Here is a 21,137-nt window from a genome sequence, read left to right as displayed (position 1 = left end):
GGGCAAGGGTATTGCTTTGTCTGGGTTTTTTGGATATGGATGGAGATACCTATCTGTATCATCTTTACTGTTGTTATCCTCAGAGGTGAATGAGAGGCCGCGTACATTACAGAAACCATCTGCATAAATAGAAGGATGTGCCATCTGTTGTAGAGGAATAAAAAATCATGTTTATGAAATTGTTTGAGACCTTCATGTGGGTACATTTACCTTTGTAAGAGGTTTTTGTCTGGATTGTATTTATGATTAGTAGTAGCACTTCATCAGTGTGTTACGAAAGTGATTTCCTGAGTTCATCCCATGTATTACTGCAGGAAAAGGTAAAGTGTGTAGCGGAACAATGATCCTCATCTTCAAAGAATGGACTTCAGCTTCTTGAGTGAGCTTGTAGATGGGATCCCATGGGAGGCAACTGTGGAGAGTAAAGAGTCCCAAGACAGCTTTTTGATTGTCAATAATAGCCTACTTAAGGCATAGGAATTGCATGTTTTGAAGTTCACAGGCTGAGGTGATGTGGCAGGAGGTCCACATGGCTGAATGGAGAGCTGTGATTGAATTCAAGTGCAGAAGGCACTTGTGCATAGGTGGAAGTGGGGATGTGCTACATGAAAGACATGAACATTGTTCAGATCACACACAGTATCACACAGGATGTTTGGGATTGAAAGGGACCTCAAGATCATCTAGTCCAATCCCCCTGCTGGAGCAGGAACGCCTAGGTGAGGTCGCACAGGAACATGTCCAGGCGGGTTTTGAATGTCTCCAGAGAAGGAGACTCCACAACCTCCCTGGGCAGCCTGTTCCAGTGCTCTGTCACCCTTACTGAGAAGAAGTTTTTTCTCAAATTTAAGCGGAACCTCTTGTGTTCCAGCTTGATCCCATTACCCCTTGTCCTATCATTGTTTGCCACCGAGAACAGCCTGGCTCCATCCTCATGGCACTCACCCTTTATATATTTATAAACATTAATGAGGTCCCCCCTTAGTCTCCTCTTCTCCAAACTGAAGAGACCCAGCTCCCTCAGCCTTTCTTCATAAGGGAGGTGCTCCACTCCCTTAATCATCTTTGTTGCCCTACGCTGGACCCTCTCCAGCAGTTCCCTGTCCTTCTTGAACTGAGGGGCCCAGAACTGGACCCAATATTCCAGATGTGGTCTCACCAGGGCGGAGTAGAGGGGAAGGAGGACCTCTCTTGATCTACTAGCCACCCCCCTTCTAATACACCCCAGGATGCCATTGGCCTTCCTGGCCACAAGGACACAGTGCTGGCTCATGATCATCCTGTTGTCCACCAGGACCCCCAGGTCCCTTTCCTCTACACTGCTCTCTAATATGTCATTTCCCAGCCTATACTGGAACCTGGGGTTGTTCCTGCCAGGATGCAGGACTCTACACTTTCCCTTGTTAAATTTCATTAGGTTATTCCCCGCCCAACTCTCCAGCCTGTCCAGGTCCCGCTGGATGGCAGCACAGCCTTCTGGTGTGTCAGCCACTCCTCCCAGCTTAGTGTCATCAGCAAACTTGCTAATAGTACACTCTATTCCCTCATCCAAATCGTTAATGAATATATTGACTAATATTGGCCCCAGTACCGACCCCTGAGGCACTCCACTAGATACTGGCCTCCAACTAGACTCCGCACCATTGACTACCAATCTCTGGCTTCTCTCCTTAAGCCAGTTTGCAACCCACCTCACTACTCTATTGTCTAGACCACACCTCCTCAACTTAGCTGTGAGGATGCTGTGGGAGACTGTGTCAAAGGCTTTACTGAAGTCAAGGTAGACCACATCCACCGCTCTGCCATCATCCATCCACCTTGTTACATTCTCATAAAAGGCTATGAGGTTGGTCAAGCATGACTTACCCTTGGTAAAGCCATGCTGACTGCCCCTAATAACCCTCTTATCCTTGATATGCCTTGAGATGGCACCAAGGATAAGCTGTTCCATTACTTTCCCAGGGACAGAGGTGAGGCTGACTGGTCTATAATTACCCGGGTCCTCCTTCTTGCCCTTTTTGAAGACTGGAGTGACATTTGCTTTCCTCCAATCCTCGGGCACCTCCCCCGTTTCCCAAGACTTGGCAAAGATGATGGAGAGCGGTCCAGCAATGACTTCAGCCAGCTCCCTCAGCACCCGCGGATGCATCCCATCTGGACCCATGGATTTATGGATGTCCAGAGTATTTAATTGCTCCCTAACCCAGTCCTCATCAACTAAAGCAAACTCCTCCATTGACCTGGCTTCATCCGGGGTCTCAGGGGTACAGGGCTCCCCAGGACAGCCTCCGGCAGAGTAGACAGAGACAAAGAAGGCATTCAGTAATCCTGCCTTCTCTGTATCTTCTGCCACCAGGGCACCCACCCCATTAATCAGTGGTCCTACATTGCCTCTGGTATTAGTTTTATCTGCTATGTATTTGAAAAAGTTCTTTTTGCTGTCCTTGACCCCTCTCACCAGCTGTAATTCTAAGGAGGCCTTGGCTATCCTAGCTGCCTTCCTACATCCTCTAACAGCAGCCTTATATTCTTCCCAAGTGGCCAGCCCTTGCTTCCATGACCTGTAAACTCTCTTCTTCTGCTTGAGCATACCCAACAGATCCCTATTCAACCACACAGGCCTCCTGGCTCCCTTCCTTGACTTCCTTCGTGTGGGGATGCTCTGATCCTGAGCGTGGAAGAAGCAATCTCTGAATGCAATCCAGCTATCTTGGGCCCCTTTTCCTTCAAGCAGTCTTGCCCATGGGATTTCCCCCAGCAATTGCTTGAAAAGGCCAAAGTTAGCCCTGCTAAAGTCCAGGGTTGCAATTCTACTTGCTATTCTGTTCCTGCCACCCAAGATGCTGAACTCCACCATCTCGTGGTCACTGCAACCCAGGCAGTCCTCAACCTTTACTGCTTCGACCAGACCCTCCTTGTTAGTGAGGATGAGATCCAGCAGTGCACCTCTCCTCGTTGGCTCCTCCACCATCTGCATGAGGAAGTTATCATCAATGCACTGGAGGAACCTCCTGGACTGTGGCTGGCTGGCTGAATGGTCCTTCCAGCAAACATCAGGGAAGTTAAAATCCCCCACAACAACCAGGGCCTGTGACTGTGAGGCCACTCTCGGCTGCCCATAGAAGGCCTCATCAACTTCCTCAGCCTGATCTGGTGGCCTGTAACAGACGCCCACAACAGCGTCACCCCTGCCAGCCTGCCCCTTGATCCTGACCCATACACTCTCAACTCGCTCGTCATCCACTCCTGAGCAGAATTTAGTACATTGTAGGTGCTCTCTCACATAGAGAGCAACTCCACCACCACGCCTGGCTGACCTGTCTTTCCTGAAAAGGGCATAGCCATCCATGACCATATTCCAGTCATGTGAACTGTCCCACCATGTTTCTGTAGTTGCCACCAGATCATAATCTCCCGACCGAACACAGGATTCTAACTCCTCCTGCTTATTCCCCATGCTGCGCGCATTGGTGTACAGGCATTTCAGGGAGTGAGCAGAGCACACCAATTTCTCCCTAGGGGCATAGGAGGCCACCTGGTCCTCATCAGCTTTAGAATGCTGCCCCACTGGGACAAGCCCAGCTACAACCCCATCCCCCTTCGAGCCTAGTTTAAAGCTCTCCAAATGAGCCCAGCTAATTCCTGCCCCAGCATCCTTTTGCCCCTGCGAGATAAACCTTTCCCGCTTGACACTGTCTGGACTGGTGACTTATAAAACCAACCATTATAAAAAAATCCAAAGCCCTGCCTGTAGCACCAGTCTTGGAGCCAACCATTAAGAGACTGAATTTTCCTATTCCATCCCACATCGTCCCTTGAAGATGGAAGGAGTGAAGAGAAGATCACTTGAGCCCCTGAGTCTTTCACCATCCTTCCCAAGACCTTGAAATCATTCTTCATTCCCCTCAGACTACGGGAAGCAGCTTCCTCCCCATCTGTCTGGAAGACCAGCAGCGGGTAGTAGTCTGTCGGGTGCACCAGTTTGGGGAGCTCTCTAGCAATATCCTTGATCTGGGCTCCAGGTAAATGACAAACTTCCCTAAGATGGGGGTCAACTCTGCATATTGGGCCCTCTGTTCCTTTCAGAAGGGAATTTCCTATTACAATCACCCTTCTTTCTTTCTTATCAGAGGCAGTCTTAAGTTGTGAAGTCAACCACCTCTTCCTGTGTGATCTTGTAGGCAGGCTTGGCACCACCTCCTCACCTACCTCTTCTTCAAGATCCAGGGCCTCAAACCTATTACGGAGAGGCACCTGGGGAGACAAAGCAGGCAGGGAGGGGGGCTGCCCGTGACGCCGAAGATGGAGTAGAAGAGGTAAGCTCACCTGAAACTGAAAGTTTTGGTGGATGAGAAGGACTCTTACAGCTGCCTGAGCAGCAGGAGTGGACTAAGGAACATGTAGACCTGCTGAAGAAATGGGTGGTAGGTCTCGTGAGAAAGGAAATAGAAAATCTTGAGTTACTCAACATCTTTTCTTGCTTTTTGTCTACCAGCAAGATCTGCTGTCAGGTCTCCTAGATCTAGGTGGTTAGAGGCCAAGTTTGGGGCATGGTAAAAGAAGATTGAATTAAGGACTTCTTAAGCAACCTAGACATACACAGAAGTTCATGGCATTGAGTGAGATGCATCCAGTGCTACTGAGGGAACGTCATTGTGAAGCCTCTCTGTGTGATATTTGAGAAGACATGGTGCCTGAGTGAAGTACCTTATGACTGGAAGAGGCAAGCATTACAGCTGTCCTGAAGAATGCTAAGGTGGACTTGGGGAACTTCAAGCCAGACAGTGTAATTGAAGTCTCCAGGAAGATAATGGAGCCGTTCTTCCTGGAAGCCATTTCCAGGCATGTCAGGAGAAGGTGATTTGGAATAGCAGGCACAGATTTACCTGGCCAACTTGTACCTGACCAACCTGATTTCCATGTACAAGGATATGATTAGCAGTGTATGGGAAGAGCAAAACTTCTGACACAGTCTCTTTTTACCCAAAGTGGAGAAACATGCACTGGTTTGGCAGATTACCAGGTGAGTGGAAAACTGACTGGACTGGTAGGCTCAAAGGGTAGGAGTTCAGGATAGTGGCTGGTTAGGCATGGCCATCTTCAGGGCTTTATCGTACTGATGCTGACGTTTGATGTCTTCATCAGTCATCCAGAAAATAGGATGAGTGCACCCTTAAGAAGACTGCAGATGACACCAGATTGGAGAGGGGAATGGCTGATAAGCTGGAGGGCAGGGCTCATATTCAGAGCTACTTCAACAAGTTGGAGAGGTGGACTGATGGGGACCTTTTGAAGTTCAAAAAAGTCAGATTCAGACTTCCTACACTTGGAAGGGATCAGCCTCCTGCAACAGGTACACTGGGGATTGATGACTAGAGAGCTGCCATGCAAAGCAGAATCTGGGAATTCTGGCAGACAGCAAGCTGAACAACATGCCATTGTAGCAATGAAGGCCAAGCCCACTCTGGGCATCATTAGCAGACTCTGAACTGGGGGAATTAATTAACCTCCTCAATTCATTACTTGTAAGATAGCATCTGCAATGCTCTCTGCAGTTTTGAGCTCACCAGTACAAGGAAGATGCAGACATCTACAACTACAGGCAACTACAGGCCTGCCAGCCTGACCTCGGTGCCTGGCAGGGTTATGGAGCAGATCATCCTGAATGGAATCACACAGCACCTTCAGGATGGAGAAGGGATCAGACCCAGCCAGCATGGGTTTAGGAGGGGCAGGTCCTGTCTGACCAACCTGATCTCCTTTTATGATCAGGTGACCCACCTGGTGGATGAGGAGAAAGCTGTAGACGTCGTCTATCTAGACTTCAGCAAAGCCTTTGACACTGTCTCCCATAATATACTCCTGCAAAAGCTGGTAGCCCATGGCTTGGACAAGTGCACTCTACACTGGGTTAAGAACTAGCTGGAGGGCCGGGCCCAGAGAGTGCTGGTGAATGGAGCTGCATCCAGCTGGCGGCCAGTCACTAGTGGTGTTCCCCAGGGGTCAGTGTTGGGTCCAGTCCTGTTTAACATCTTTATTGATTATTTAGATGAGGGGATTGAGACCATCAACAGCAAAGTTGCTGATGACACCAAGTTTGGAGGGAGTGTCGACCTGCTGGAAGGCAGGAGGGCTCTGCAGAGGGATCTGGATAGATTGGAAAAATGGGCTGATTCCAATGGGATGAAGTTCACAAGACCAAGTGCTGGGTCCTGCACTTTGGTCACAACAACCCCCTGCAGCTACAGGCTGGGTGCAGAGTGGCTGGAGAGCAGTGAGGCAGAAAGGGACCTGGGGGTACTAATTGACAGGAAGCTCAACATGAGCCAACAGTGTGCCCAGGTGGCCAAGAAGGCCAATGGTATCCTGTCCTGTATCAAAAATAGCGTGGTCAGCAGGACAAGGGAGGTGATCCTTCCCCTGTACTCTGCATTGGTGAGGCCACACCTGGAGTATTGTGTTCGGTTCTGGGCCCCTCAGTTCAGGAAAGACATTGAAGTGCTGGAGCGGGTCCAGAGAAGAGCAACAAGACTGGTGAAGGGACTCGAACACGAGACCTATGAGGAGAGGCTGAGGGAGCTGGGGTTGTTTAGTCTGGAGAAGAGGAGGCTTAGAGGTGACCTCATCACTCTCTATAACTACCTGAAGGGAAGTCAGCCAGGTGGGGATTGGTCTCTTCTCCCAGGAAGTTAGCAACAGGACAAGGGGGCATGGGCTTAAACTCTGCCAGGGGAAATTTAGGCTGGATATTAGAAAGAAATTCTTTACGGAGAGAGTGATCAAGCATTGGAATGGCCTGCCCAGGGAGGTGGTGGACTCACCGTCCCTGGAGGTTTTTAAACTGAGATTGGACATGACACTTAGTGCCATGATCTAGTAAATGGACTGAAGTTGGACCAAGGGTTGGACTTGATGATCTCTGAGGACTTTTCCAACCCAGTCGATTCTGTGATTCTGTGTGACATGCTGGAGGGAGTCTAGTGGTGAGCCACTGAGATGGTGGCTGGAGTCCATGAGTCTCTGCATCCCAGAGTCTTGAGGGAACTGGCTGATGTAGTTGCCAAACCACTCTCCATGACATTTGAGAAGTCATGGCAGTCACATGAAGTTCCTGGTGACTGGAAAAACGGAAACATCACACTCCTTTTTAAAAAGGGTAGAGAGGAGGACCCTGTGAGCTACCAGCCTGTCAGCCTCACATCTGTGCCTGGGAAGATCATGAAACAGATCCTCCGGGAAGCTATGCTAAGGCATGTGGAGGACAGGGAGGTGATTCGAGACAGCTAGCATAGCTTCACCAAGGGCAAGTCCTGCCTGACAAACCTAGTGGCCTTCTATGACAGAGTAACAACGTCAGTGCACTGAGGAAGTGTGTACACATACGCAGGCATGACGCAAGAAGAGCCAGAGGCCACGAATGCATTTGCAAAGAGCAAGTTTTATTTTAGTTACCTCTCTACTGGGGGATCTCCAAAGCCACACCTGAGCTCCCAGGCAGAGATGACACCAACGGGGACGCAGGTGCTGGTAAGTTCAGCCCTGCTGGAAGATCACCGGGCCTGCTGAGCTCGCCTGTATTTCAAGGCTTCAGGCAGACACAGCCTCTTGCTTTTTCTCACAACAAAGCAGGAATCTCAGACATAGTGATAAGGTGCCTAGAGTTTCTCACAGGGCTATGTTATCTAACATGGAGGTTCTACTCATCAAGCACACAAGGTCAGTAAAACAATTAGTGTGATGTATGTGCTTTTTCTACAGACAGGTGCAAGTAGCTTAAGTGTATTTACATTTAACTAATCTCGCCAAATCTTCCGCTATATCCCCATACAGAAGGGCTACTGATGTTGTCTGTCTGGACTTCTATAAAACATTTGATGTGGTGCCATACAACATCCTCTCTCTAAATTGGAGAGGTGTGGATTTGGTGGGTGGACTGTTTGGTGGATGAGGAACTGGCTGGATGTTTGCACCCAGAGTGTGGTGGTGAATGGCACAGTGTCTGGATGGACACCGTAACAAGTGATGTGACTCAGGGGTCCATACTGGGACCAGTACTATTTAATATCTTCATCAATGACACAAACATTAGGAACGAGTGCAACCTCAGCAAGTTTGCGGATGGCATAAAGCTGAGTGGTGCAGTTGACACTCCTGAGGGACAGGATGGCACCCAGAGGGACCTGGAAAAGCTTGAGAAGTGGGCCCATGTGAACCTCATGAGGTTCAGCAAGGCCAAGTGCAAGGTCTTGCAGCGGGGCTTGGGTAACCTCCAGTATCAGTACAGGCTGGGGGATGGAGGCATTGAGAGCAGCCTTGCAGAGAAGGACTTGGGGGTACTGGTGAATGAAGGATTGGACATGAGCCAGCAATGTGCACTTGCAGCTGTCGCCTTTTACTGCAGGGTGACAATAAATCGTGGCAGACCTTCTCTGTTAAGCCACCCACCCTCCCCACTAGGAAAGGTAAAAGGAGGAAAAGGGAGAGAGACTTACAAGTTGGAAAAAATTAAAAATGCTTTACTAATGCTAACAATAAATAGAGAAAATAATACAAACTATACAAAAGCAATCTTGAGTTTCACGGAGCTGCCCGCGGCAGGGCTGGTGTTGCTCCAGCGGCTGCAGGGCAGGCACCCAGAAGTCCTGGGCTGGACTCTGCAGTAAACTGGTACTTGACTCAGGGATGCAGGGTCTGGAACCAGTCTCAGATCGCAGACACGACAGGCAGGTCCTCTTCAGATGCTGGCCATCGTCGAAGAGAATGAGACCCTCGTGATCTCCCACTTTTATAGTGTGTATGAGGTGTATGGGATTAAATACTTAGTTCGTCAGTTTTAGTCACCTGTTCTGTCTTCCCCCCTCCTTGCAAGTAAGCCCCTCTCACCTATGGGATGTGCAAAATTTATCAGTAACCTTGGCTGCCATAGCAATAAGTGTATACCTGTGGCTCTTCTGCATACCGTTGCTACCATTATCAGCTCCAGAGTGAACTGTGTCTGAAAAAACATGCAGCCAGATTCAGAAAAGTGCAGTTACTCAGAACTTAGCTGAAAGGAAAATTCACTGAAAGAGAAACTGGTCTTGTTTTAAACAAAACCAGGGCAGCAGCCCTGAAGGCCTATTGTATCCTGGGCTGCATTGTGGCCAGCAGGTTGACGGCCATGATTCTGCTCCTCTGCTCTGCTGAGACCCCACCTGGAGTCCTGTGTCCAGCTCTGGAGCCCTCAGTACAGGAAGGACATGGACCTGTTGGAGAGGGTCTAGAGGAGGCCACCAAGATGATCAGAGGCTGGAACAGCTCTCCTGTGAGGACAGGCTGAGAGAGTTGGTTGTTCAGCCTGGAGAAGAGAAGGCTTCGTGGAGACGTTATTGCAGTTTTTCAGTACTTAAAAGGTACCTGTAAGAAAGATGGGGACAGACTTTTTAGAAGGGCACGTTACAGCAATACAAGGGGTACTGATTTTAAACTAAAAAAGGTGATTTAGGCTAGACATGAGGAAGAAAGTTTTTACAATGAGGGTGGTGAAACACTCCCAGTCTGCTCATAGGGGTGGTAGATGCCCCATCCCTGGAGACGTTCGAGGCCAGGCTGGATGGGCCTCTGAGCAACCTGGCCTGGTTGAAGATGTTCCTGCTTATTGCAGGGAGGTTGCACTAGATGACTTTTGAGGGTCCATTACAACCCAAACTATTTTATGATTCTATGATATACAGAGAGACTCTGAAAAACTGGGTTGTTTTGTCTTGAAGAAGGGATGGCGTGGAGGGTGCTTTCTAGTTTATGTTTTCAGCAATCTAATGGGTGATAGTAGAGAAGACAGGTTCCTGGAGGTGCAGAGGGAAAGGATGAGAAGAAATGGGTTAATATTACAGGAGGAGAAATTCTGAATAGATATTAGGAAAAAGTTGTTCACTGTGAGTGGGGCTCAAATGCTGGAGCAGGTTGTTGGCATCTTCATCCTTGGAGATGCTCAAAGCTTGACTAGAAAAGCCCCTGAGCGATGTGGACCTGACTTCAATGTTGGCTCTCATCTGAGCAGTAAAGTGGAGTATGCAGTCTCCAGTGCTGGAGAGAAAGAGAAGGTCCCTTCCAACATTCTTCTATGGTTCCATTAGCAGCAGCATAAATTTACAATGATTTACAATGAAGTAATGGAAGCAAAAAGAGAGCCACAAGACAAAAAAGCAAAAGGCAAAATTGCAGAACTGAAATAAAAAGTGTATGAGAGAGAAGAGTCAGCTGTATTTGAAGTTCTGTAGTTTTGAAAGTGTAAATTTGCATAGGTAAGACTTTTATGTTTGTATAGAATTTATGACATCTTACTCCTTTTGTTTTGAGACTGGGAGAAAAGCCATATGAAGCTGCTCGTTATTAGCCACAATTAATTAGAAATCAGTCTCTGGAAACTACAGGATGTTTCAAAAAGATGGCCCCCAAGACCCTCAGACATTACACTCTTTGACTTTTTCTTGTGGGGGTACATCAGATATCATGTTTTTGTGCCACCATTACAGACTAATCTGGATGAGCTAAAAAACAGAATCACAGCAGCAGTGACCTCAGTGGAAGAAGACACTTGGAGGGGCATTTAGGACAAATTCAACTATTGTCTCGGTTTTGTCTGTACAGCAGGTGGATGGAACATAGAACATTTATAAAAAGGTTACTGAAACTTGATTATTCATTAAACCATTTGTAAGTTTTCGCGTAATTGTAGCTTGTTGCCATTGTGAAATATACTGCTTTGAAATTGGGTCCCTCTTTTTGATGGACCGTATTAATCAGAATGTGGAATACACTTATTTCAAACACCAAAGGAAAATAAATGGAGAAAAAGAGAATCAGAGCTGTTATGAACAGACTGCATTTTCTGTCTTGAAAAATGCATGATTGTTTCTAGCTTACAGGACATAAATGGTAAGAGAATGTGGATAATGTCCCCTGTCCCCTTTCTATCCCCTGATGGACTGCAACTATCTTGGGATGTCAATCAGTCACTGTTAATCCCTGTGTGAGCTCAGACAATAGTGCAGTTTTCAACCTTGTTACCTATAAATGAGTATGCTCTCATTTTCTCAGCTGATAGACCTGATATTCACACTGATAATGTTGATAAAGTCAGATAATTAGTGATAGTGACTTAAAAAAAACAAACAAAAACACCCTAAAATGGTGCAACTTGCAGTCTACCTAAAATTTTCATTTTATAAAATATTTTGAGAGTTAAGTGAGCTGGTGGCCATCTCAAATGCTCACTTGATTTAAAATATATGCATAATATGTACATGTGTTACTTGGCTTAAAAAAGAAAGCAAAATGTAATGTAAATGACTTCTTGTTTGCCTTTACACAGTGTCTGGACCTTTGTCGGCTGCACAGCAATCCCAGTGGACTGCTGTTTGGATAGCAAGAGGCCAGTTCTGCGCTGCCTGCCAGATTGCCCACATCAAAGAGAACGACAACATTTCTGCCAAGTCAGGTCAAAAGTTTTTACAAGAGAAGCAGATTTTGAAATAAAAACTTTTGGTCAGATTCATGTGCTTAACACGTTCTGCCTGATGTTCCTCTTGTGTAGCTGCATACATTTAAATATGATGAGTTATCAAAATAGTAATTTTTTAATTGGAAAAAATGAAGAATGAATGTCTACATGTGGTTAAAAAGGTAGATTCTTATGTAGTTTTGTTTTACAGTACTTTTATAATAAACTTTTAAAAAATATGCATGAAGAAGTATCAGTACATAGTTTAACTGTGAAAAGGTACAAAGCATATTTATATATGTTGTATTAATGATAAGCTGTCTGGGAGTGGTTACAGCCAAACAAAAAGCTGTTCTGTTAGTGTGGTAGTCAAACTTCAGCCCCCAAACTTCAGGTTGAATCTTAGTCTTCCTGTGTTTTCCTGTATCTAGAATATTTAGGAAAGCTCACTACTACTTTGCTTATGTTTATGAAAAAGTGGAAACAAAGGTGATGTGAATATACTTGCCAATACTGTAGATTGTAAATCTTTGCAGCACAACATTAATTTGTTTGGTTGCTATTGTGATGTAATCACAGGATAAGTTAATATTTTGTGTGTTTTCTGGATTTTTCTCTCTTTTGAACTTCTGATTCAGGAGAACTTGTAGTGTACCTCGATTAAGGAATTGAAAAATTGCAGTAGTTGGTGGGTGCAGGTATTTCAAACATTCTTCACTGTCCTGAAGGAACTGATCATTGACTGTTCCCTGGCTAACCTGGTCACTTGCGGCCAGCCATTAAAATTCTACCTCTTTTCCTGCCCCAAACAAAGTAAGTTACTGCTGGCTATCCCTACATTTTTCTTACTTATTATGGTCAGCCTGAACTTCATGGGAGTTCCCATTTTTAAAAACACTGGGATAGATTTAAAAACAAAGTAACTTTTCATCAGTCTTTCACAAGGATATATTTTATTAGTAGCTTATCTTGAGCTGCTAAGACTTATGAAATAAACTGCATCTGATGTGTTTCAAAGGTAATGTGGCAAAATGAGGTAGAAAAATAAAGACATTACAAAAATGAATACATTGCAAATGGAACAATGTCTAACTGAACAAAATAGAATAAGAAAGATGGGGAATAATAATAAATCTAAGGATTATGTAGTGTAATGAAAAGGAAGAAGGTGAATTTTAAGACAGATAAGAGGATGATGGGAAATCAGGACTGAGAGACAGGAGACTAAACAAATATAGCTTACTGAACTTGACTTCCAGTCAAGATGTTAGAAGATTCCAGTAAGTATAATTTTATGCATGTTTTATTGAAGCACTTTTCAAATGCTCTTAACAAAATTTTGCCTTTGTCATTTACACAGGCTTGAGTTGGAACTCTCTGAGAACTTCTAAAAATTCCTTATGGCCTGTCTGGCCACACTAGGACATATTAAAATACAAAATTCTTGTGGTAGTGAAAAACACATTGGTTCCCAATGAAAGACATCCTGATTCTAGTGTGTGCTCTGTAACTGAAATAATGTGTACTTTGGCAAGTGGGTAGAACGAAAAATGCCACACACAGGTATCAAGAGTGAAATATCACTGTCTCTTTGTTACAAATTGGCATTCTGTCTTTTCAATTAGAGAATAATCTAGTCAAAAGGCAGATAGAATTTCTGAGCCAATTTTCCTAAATGTGCTTCCTAGGTCGGACCACTTGAGGGCAGCATCAGGCTATTGTTAAATTCAGCCTCTGCTGTTTCAACAGGGGCCTGCCGTGTGAGGGCTTTTCACTTCATCGTAACAGAATGTGAATGCTAATATGAAGTCTTGTAAAAATAAGTGATTCAGCTTTTAACTGGCTTCTTCTATGATGCAGAAAATTTATTGTTTGCAGAACTGCATGCATCAGTTCAGCATGGTTGATGTGGTTAGATATCCTCTTCCAGAGTTTTAGCTTTTAATTAAAGCACAATACAATCGTAAGAGCTGCTGTGTGATAGTTCAGAAAAAAATCTTGCTGGTGCCCTTGTGCATCATACATTTATTGCCCTTGAGAATTTGTCATGTACACTCATGTTTATATGAATCTGATACATTACGGAGGGTCTTTCCGAGAATTACCAATGCAAGTGGTATCAAAATTATCTTTGTTTCATGTTTTGGAGGTGGAATGTGTAAAAACTTACCTTGATATCCAATAAATTGTCACTGCATGCACATAAAACATAGCTGGTTACATAGCACTTTCCTGTAGAAATTGTGCTGTTGCTGTCTCATTATTCAGACCAGTACTGGATTATTGCAGTGTGTCATTACATTTCTAGAACTGTATTCAGAACATTCAGGGGGAAAGGACCATAAAAAAATCTCTGAGTAATAACTAGAAGTAGACTTAACAACCACTTAACTGTAGTTTTCTTCTTAACCGTGATTATATAACAAAGTAGTTTTTCTTTCAGAAATGCTTTGGATATAAGCACAATATTATAAAACCCCCTACTGAATGATGCTGACAGTTGCTTAACATTGATCAAGTTTTTTGAAATCAGTCTTTAGATGGAGGGCTGCATTTCAGTCAGGAGGAGCATTAATGTGTAAAATTAGTGACTGAATGCCACGTGTTTTCAAAGGTATTCTGAATCTCACTGGTCTTTTTTTGTTTTCCCTTTCCCCTTCAAGTGGGCTTCTCATGTCTAATTCACTAGCTCCTTCCATATGTTTTGATTTAAGCTACTGGTGCTGCCATACGTGCTTCAAAACCTTAATGAAGCAGGAATCATTCCTGTGTATTTCATGGCCAAACACTGCAATTAACTGAGAGAAGAAATAATTTGACTTACTGTATCTGCTAAGTAGTAATGATTGTAAGCAAAGGTCTTGGGCTATAGAGATCGGGGAAAAAAAAAAAGCAAGCTATAGAAAGCTGCTGTGTGAAAGTAGTTTTGATTTTGAGAGAAAATAAGAAAGTGAAAACAAATCTTGTAGTCTAAAGCAGGATTATGAATGATTCTAGAATCAGATAAGAGTTGAGTTTGACTGTTATTTTGCCGTATTGTTAGGGGTTAGTAACTCTCAAATGAGCAGAGACTATCTCTTAAGAAGTCCTATTGTCTTGGGAGACTGTGGATTAGAGTGAAAAAGACCATATTCTGTTTCTTTTTTCCTAAAGTTACACTACACCTAACTAACTATCCGAGATTGATTGCTGAACTGTGTGGTGTATGGGCTGGGCTGTGACTTCTGCAAATGGGAAAAGCATCTGCCTCAATACTGTTAGATGCTATCTGACCCAGTGTAGTAGCAGGAGATTTATTGTGACCATTAGTGATGGTCACTTACTACCTAACTGCTTGTTGCAGGACAATGAAGTTCTGGAGCTGTCAGTCTGCTCTTCTTAGGAAGTTTAATGCATTGCATTGAGATATGCAAGTATGGGGCAGCTCACAAGATGAGGTCCTTGAGCTGTCTGATCTTCTAAGCAGAGGGGCCTGTTTGTTTACCAGAGCATCATGAGTATATGTGGTGCTAAATAAATTATTCCAGATAAACGAAAAAAATAATGCAGAAGTGCTGTCCTTAGGTTAGCTGCAGACCTGTCTTTGAGTAGAAAGCATAGTAAAGAAATGTGTCATAATTCTGAAGTTGAAAGTTGTAGCAGTAAGTAATAAAAACTAATTGAAGACTTGTATTTCAGGCTATACTGCTTCATTATCTGAAAGTATCCTTCTGAGTCTATAAGAAAAATATATTCTGTTTTCTTTTGTGCTTTTTCCTAGTTGCTGCATATGTGTGTGTCTGAACACTGCTGCTATTAAAACAGCAGAAGCCACAACATAAAACTTATTCAAGGAATCACGAACTGGATGTGACTTTCAACACAATATGCATCTCATTTCCACCTTTAAGATGTCAGTGGTTTGAAAAGGTAAAAATGAAGTAGAGAAAGATATGTTTTCTGAATCTTAATACCTACTTCAAAATACCTTGGGAATACTCAAGATGCAAATTGTTTTAAAGAAATTTAATATTTGATTCAAAATACTTCAGGAATACTTCTTTCAAGCTGTACATTGTCTTAAGGGTTTTGTTATTGGGTGAAAAAAACCAACAGGAACACCAACAGCAAAAGAAACCCAACCAGTGTAGTGAAACCTGATATCCACAGTTTGTCTGTCTGAAATGAGGAATGACATCTGTGGCTTCCTCTCCCTCACTGCGGCAATCTGTTGACTCCTTGCAACTTTTTCAGGTTGCAGAGGTCTTCAGGGCTTGCTTTATACATGGGTCCTGCACTCGACAGAGCTCCTACCAGTTTGAAAGAAAACACATTGCTTTGAATACCTTAATTCACTGGACAAGATTTTCCATTCTCTGTAGTGCAGGTGCTTTCAGAATATCAAGAAGTGGTAGGTGACAAGCAAGGAAGACTTGGGAAATAGGTGAGACTAAAAGGCGTTTAAATTTGAGGTGTAACAGCAGCTCAGGAAAAATATTTTCCAGTTAGCTCTTGCAATCCTTGTAAACCATTAGAAGATGCTGCTGGTGAAGCACACGTCTGAGTGTACTTTTATTTCCTTCTCGTACATGATGCAGTAGGAATTAAAGCTGAAATCTTAATTATGTTTGGGCCTCAAAGTAAGACCTTAAAATTTTGCCCAGCTGCTTCAAAAATATCCTGTGTCTACAGAGCAGCATAGTTAATAAAATAAGAAAAGTTGTAGGGACATTTTAGTATTTGATTAAAACAGCTGGTATGAGAGGGAAACAAACCGGCTTTTGTTCTTGGAAGCTTTCTTCATGACTGCTGTAAAAGCTGTAGAACTGCTTCTTCTGCTATATGATTACTTGCATTAACAGCCTAATCCAGGTGATAGAAAGCCCAAACAGATGAGATGCATTACTGGATCTGTTGCTCACCAGTGTTGAGAAACTTACTGAAGGAGTCTAGGCTGATAGGAGCCCGAGCTGCAGTGATCATGCCCTGGTGAATTGTGAATACAATATTTTTTTTTCTTATTTAGATTTCTACTTTAGGTTGGTTAAATGAAAGCTGCAGAATGAAAAAAACCACTGGTTTAGCTCTGACACTTTTGACCACTATAACAGGGAAAATTAGCATTCAGGTGCAGCTTTGTTATTTTTATGTTTTCCCAGAGAAGAGATGTGGATGAGAGACTGAAAATGGAAAATTGATTTGGGAACAGTCACTTTTCATTTACCTAGAACCTCTAAATAGATTATGAAGGCATTGGACCGGTAGGGAAATACAAGGCAGCCTTGGGATGCCTGGCAATTCAGGAAAGGGGAGTCGTGAGGGGCAGTAGCTCTGTATGCTGACCTGAAGGACTGTTCAAACTCCCATGAAAAAATCAGTCAGAAAACCACGGCTCTATTTTGCATCTTTCCGGAATGTGTGAATTTCCACATTTTTGCTCATTTCTGTGTTGTTTTTGAAAAGCTCTGACTTTCTTTGTGCTACAGTGGTTTCAAGTGTTCGTATCTAAAAATGTGAAGATACTGGACTCCCTTTATTTTTTTCCAGTGATGTGGACCCAAACCCAGACTGCTGCTAGCACTTGCTGTTCTTTTAGGTATGCTCTGAATCATACAGGAGCTTGGACTGTACCAAGCCTTATTCTCTTAGAGGAAATGGGTTTTGGAGTAGTCTGGTTGACTAAACTTATTTTGTAGTGGAGGTATTTTTGGTGACCTTTTATCACTGACTGAGAAGTTCAGGCATCAATTGTTCACTAGGCAGCTTTTGGATAGTCTTTGCATTCAGTTTGTCGTAATATGAAATGCTTTTTCTCATCCTCACTTGAGGTAGTTTTGATACTAAGCTGTTGGCTGATTCATAGTTTTTTAATTCAGATACAGCAGAGTGCCTCTGTGGGAAAACAGGATTCATTCCTCCTTTGTATCCTGTTGCTGGCTTTCATGAGGCTACATTTGTAGGAGTGTCAAAAAACATGCACTTATAAGTAAGAAGCAATTTGAGCTTACAAGAATTCTTTGTAAGATATTCAGAACCCAGCTCTGCTAATAAATGAAAATAACCAGCACCCTATTTAACACTGGATCCTGGCAGGGAAATGAGCAGAGCACTACTTGAGATCAGAAAGGAGACAATTACTTTAATAAGAGCTTTGTCTTGCTGTTAAGTGCAAGCTGTCTTCCATCTAAGTTGGAGCACTTGCAATGCAGAGACTGTTAGCAGGGTTAAGAGCATTTCACATATTACATTTAATGCTGATTTTTCCAGAAAACAGCAGATAGCTATTGTAAAAAGGACACACACACAAGCTATGGATTATTTTCTGTGTATTTTTATGCTACTTCTAATGTGAGCATTGAATGCTGCTTTTAATGTGGGCATTGATGTATCCATGTTCACCAAAGTATCAATCACTACTATGAAAGCTAGTTGTGTGATTTAATACTAGGTGCTTCTCTGCTAATTTGTGTTTTAGTAATTGGAATTACTTTGGGGTATTTCAAAGATGCTGACCAGAATGCTGAACCTACTGAAAGGTTTTGGTTATCTGTATGTAAAGAAGTATGTTAGTGTGGGCTTCTCTACACTGCTTCCCAATATACCTGATCAAAAGAGTGAATAGCTAATGAATGTGTCAGTTCTTGACCTGTCTGCCACCAGTGGCAAAGTGATAAAGTTTGTCAGTGATAAAGTTTGCCAGTCTGTTTGATATAGGTGAATTGTTTTTGACCGTCTGTTTAGGGGCGTAGTTGCTAAAAAGTATGGAAACAAAGAGTATATTCCTCTGGGCTTGTATGTGCTGATTGGAAGGCTCAGGGCAGCTTGAAGGAGCCAGTGCCAAACTGTCAGAGGCCCTAGTAAGGCAGTTCATGGGGGGAACCCATCTAGCAATATTTGGGGTGAGCCAGAGGGGGGGTTGGGAGTTGAGAAGGTATACCAAAAGCAGGCCCCACTGGTCTGACAACAAGAACAGCTTGGGAGCGCTGCTGTGACTTTGAGAAGAGCAAAGACAGTCTAATTTATGAGAAGTCATTGTTAGTCCCTGGAGAAGAGCAAAGAATCAGAAGGTTGCTGTCTAGTAATTTTAATATCCTTTCCCAGGTTATTTGTTGCTATTGGGCAGCTCATTCTGCATCATGCCTAGCAGAGGAGCTACTCAGTTTCTAGAGCCACCCTGTATCTGCCTGTGCTATTGCCATTTGTTTTGTCAGCAACCTTCTGATAACAAGTTTCTGTAAATGAAGCCCAGTGGTAGTGAGGGAAGAGACTGTGACAGAGGTTCTCCCAATAAGACTAATGGCAACTATGTTTTCTAATCTGGGGAGGAATTTATCCCCTTGTTATGCTGGCAGAAATGAAGGAATTCTGTCATTTGGGGAAATATTCCTAATTTACAATCTGTGTGATAGACCATGATTGGTGCTTTCCTGCAGACACAGGTGGAAGTGCTAGGCAAGGGTGATGAATAAAACATGGAAGCTAAGGTTTACTCTATGTTTCTGATATGGCAATTTGTTCATAGTATTTCCTGAAAATTAATTAATACACAGGAAGCAAGCTGATTCCTGATTGTTCATACATAGTGCAATGACAAGGTAGAAATAAACAAAATAATTAGACAAGCTTCATTGTTACGGGAATGAGACTAACATTTGTTTATCAGTCTTTGAGGTATACTCCTACCATCCTGCAACTGGAATTCACAGTTAAACAAAACCTATATTAATCCCTCTAACACGGTATTTGATTGGTGTGTGCTGTGAGCCTTGAATAGTTCCCAGCGTACGTGCTGCACGGACCACAGTGTCTGTCTGTACTGAATCCACTGTAATGAACTGCCTTGTTTTTTGTGATCTGGTGCTGCGAACAATATATATTGGACTTTCCAATTATTTTTTTGCTATTGTTTCTTTCTGTTGGTTAAGCCGTAAAAGTAGTCCCCCTGGCTTACAATATAAAAAAGAATTGTGTTTATTGTGCAAAATATGTTTGATGCCCTGACCATTGTTTTTTCAGCTCTGAACTATTGTCCCTCTGTAAAGGCTGAGTATCATTATCATGGCACCAGAAATAGAGATAGACTCTCCTGACAGAAGGTAATTTCAGCTCCCATCCTGTCTTTCCTCTAAGGAAAATTTTGCATCCTTTCCAGACAAGTGATAACCTTAAACTGAGTTCTATAATTAATTTGTGCCTTTAAAATGAGTATTTGTAAAATAGGAACAAGTGGTTAGGACAGGTAGAATTTAATTGGGTTATATAAGCATCTTGCCAGGGGGCTAAATTTTATCATGACTCTCCTATCGGAACTGTCAGATCTTCCTTTCAGTGCATTATGATTTCTATAAATATAAGAGTTTAACTTCATTATATTTTTCATACCTCTATTTAACTCCTGTGAAGACAGTCTTTTTGCTCTGTATTAGGAGACCAAATCCAAAAGTAATTTCTAGTTTGGGGCACCATTGCTTTTTTTTTTTTGATCCTATGTAGTGATCCAACATATGGTGACACTGAAATTGTCTGAAATCTTCTCAACCTGGAACACCCTAAAATAGGTATCAATAATAGAATATGTTACTGTTATTTGAATGTGCCTCCTGTAGTTATACATAAGCTGAGTTCTAAATGAGTGTTTAGAATTAAACAAAAATTTTTTTGTAAATGTTCCGCTTTTTTCCAATTTAGGAAAATTTGGTGTTTCATAAAAAGTTGCATGATATCCAAGTAAGTAACACAAAATTTAAATGAGAGTCTTGTAAGCAAGAGAATCATGCAGAAGAAAGTAAGGGATATTATGTAATTGTATTGAGGGGTGATTCTTCTTAACATTAACCTGATTCTACTCAAACTGATGAGATTTTAAGGTCCATGTGAACATTTTTTGGTAACGTTTTGGCAGTATGAAAGAATGTATAGCTTTTTCTTTCTTTGTCTCAGGGAGCAATGTTGTAATATACTGTATGTCTGGAGGTTATGTCTTGCCTGTCAGAATTTGTTCTAGATTACTAGTTTGCCTGATTATGATGGGGTCAAACTACAAATAAGGGAAAAGTGTCTCAGCTGCCAGTTGCAGTAATAAAGTTCCATATGAAAGAAAGGTGTTAAATCAAGCTTGATTCTTTGTATTTTCATAGCTCATCGAGAACAATCTCTGAATGCAGACAAACCTTTTTTTAAAGTATATTACACAAAAGAGTAATTATAATTTTAATTTGACACATGGAGCAACTTCAGAATTAGCTCATGTGCCCTGAGCTGTTTGGAATGACCAGAGTGTCTTTCATAGTTGTCCATAGTCAAATACAGAGAGAAATACAGAAACCAAAGATTTTAGGGACTGAGAAGGAGTGAAATGAAATTAAAGGACTTGTGAAATAGCATAATTCTGGAAATATGTTTGTGCCTGCTGTACTTCCTCACAGAAGGTGAGAATTGCTGGATGTGTATAAGGAAGCCCTAATTCTTTCTGGCTTCTGGACATGCTTATTTCATGGGACAGAGCACAGAGATAATCTGTTCTGCACTGATGTCTCCTTCTTCAGAAATTCTGGGTAGTAAAACAAGTACGTGGTATTATTACAATGCTGTCATTACCAGGTTCTGATGTTAATTGGCATGATGGCACTTACAAAGCTGTTTAAACTGCTGCTTAATTTTATGACACTCAATAATT

The 21,137-nt window shown here is 42.9% G+C and overlaps 1 long non-coding RNA gene across 4 annotated transcripts in view; it reads left to right on the top strand.

Annotated features, from left to right (window-relative positions):
- Window positions 1–3,670: 3,670 nt before the first annotated feature.
- Window positions 3,671–21,137, top strand: part of LOC135577273 (uncharacterized) — a 95,628-nt gene continuing 78,161 nt past the window's right edge. For 2 of the 4 annotated variants that reach the window (XR_010468909.1, XR_010468907.1), the window contains exon 1: window positions 3,671–19,557. This is a non-coding gene — a long non-coding RNA (uncharacterized LOC135577273). The remainder of the gene's footprint in view (window positions 19,558–21,137) is intronic. The other 2 variants (XR_010468910.1, XR_010468908.1) reach the window with 2 other exon arrangements.

Source organism: Columba livia, chromosome Z (assembly GCF_036013475.1).
Source record: "Columba livia isolate bColLiv1 breed racing homer chromosome Z, bColLiv1.pat.W.v2, whole genome shotgun sequence".
NCBI classification, from domain to species: Eukaryota; Metazoa; Chordata; class Aves; order Columbiformes; family Columbidae; genus Columba; species Columba livia.
The sequence above is the reverse complement of the archived record's forward strand: the minus strand, read 5'-3'. Positions and strand labels throughout refer to the sequence as shown.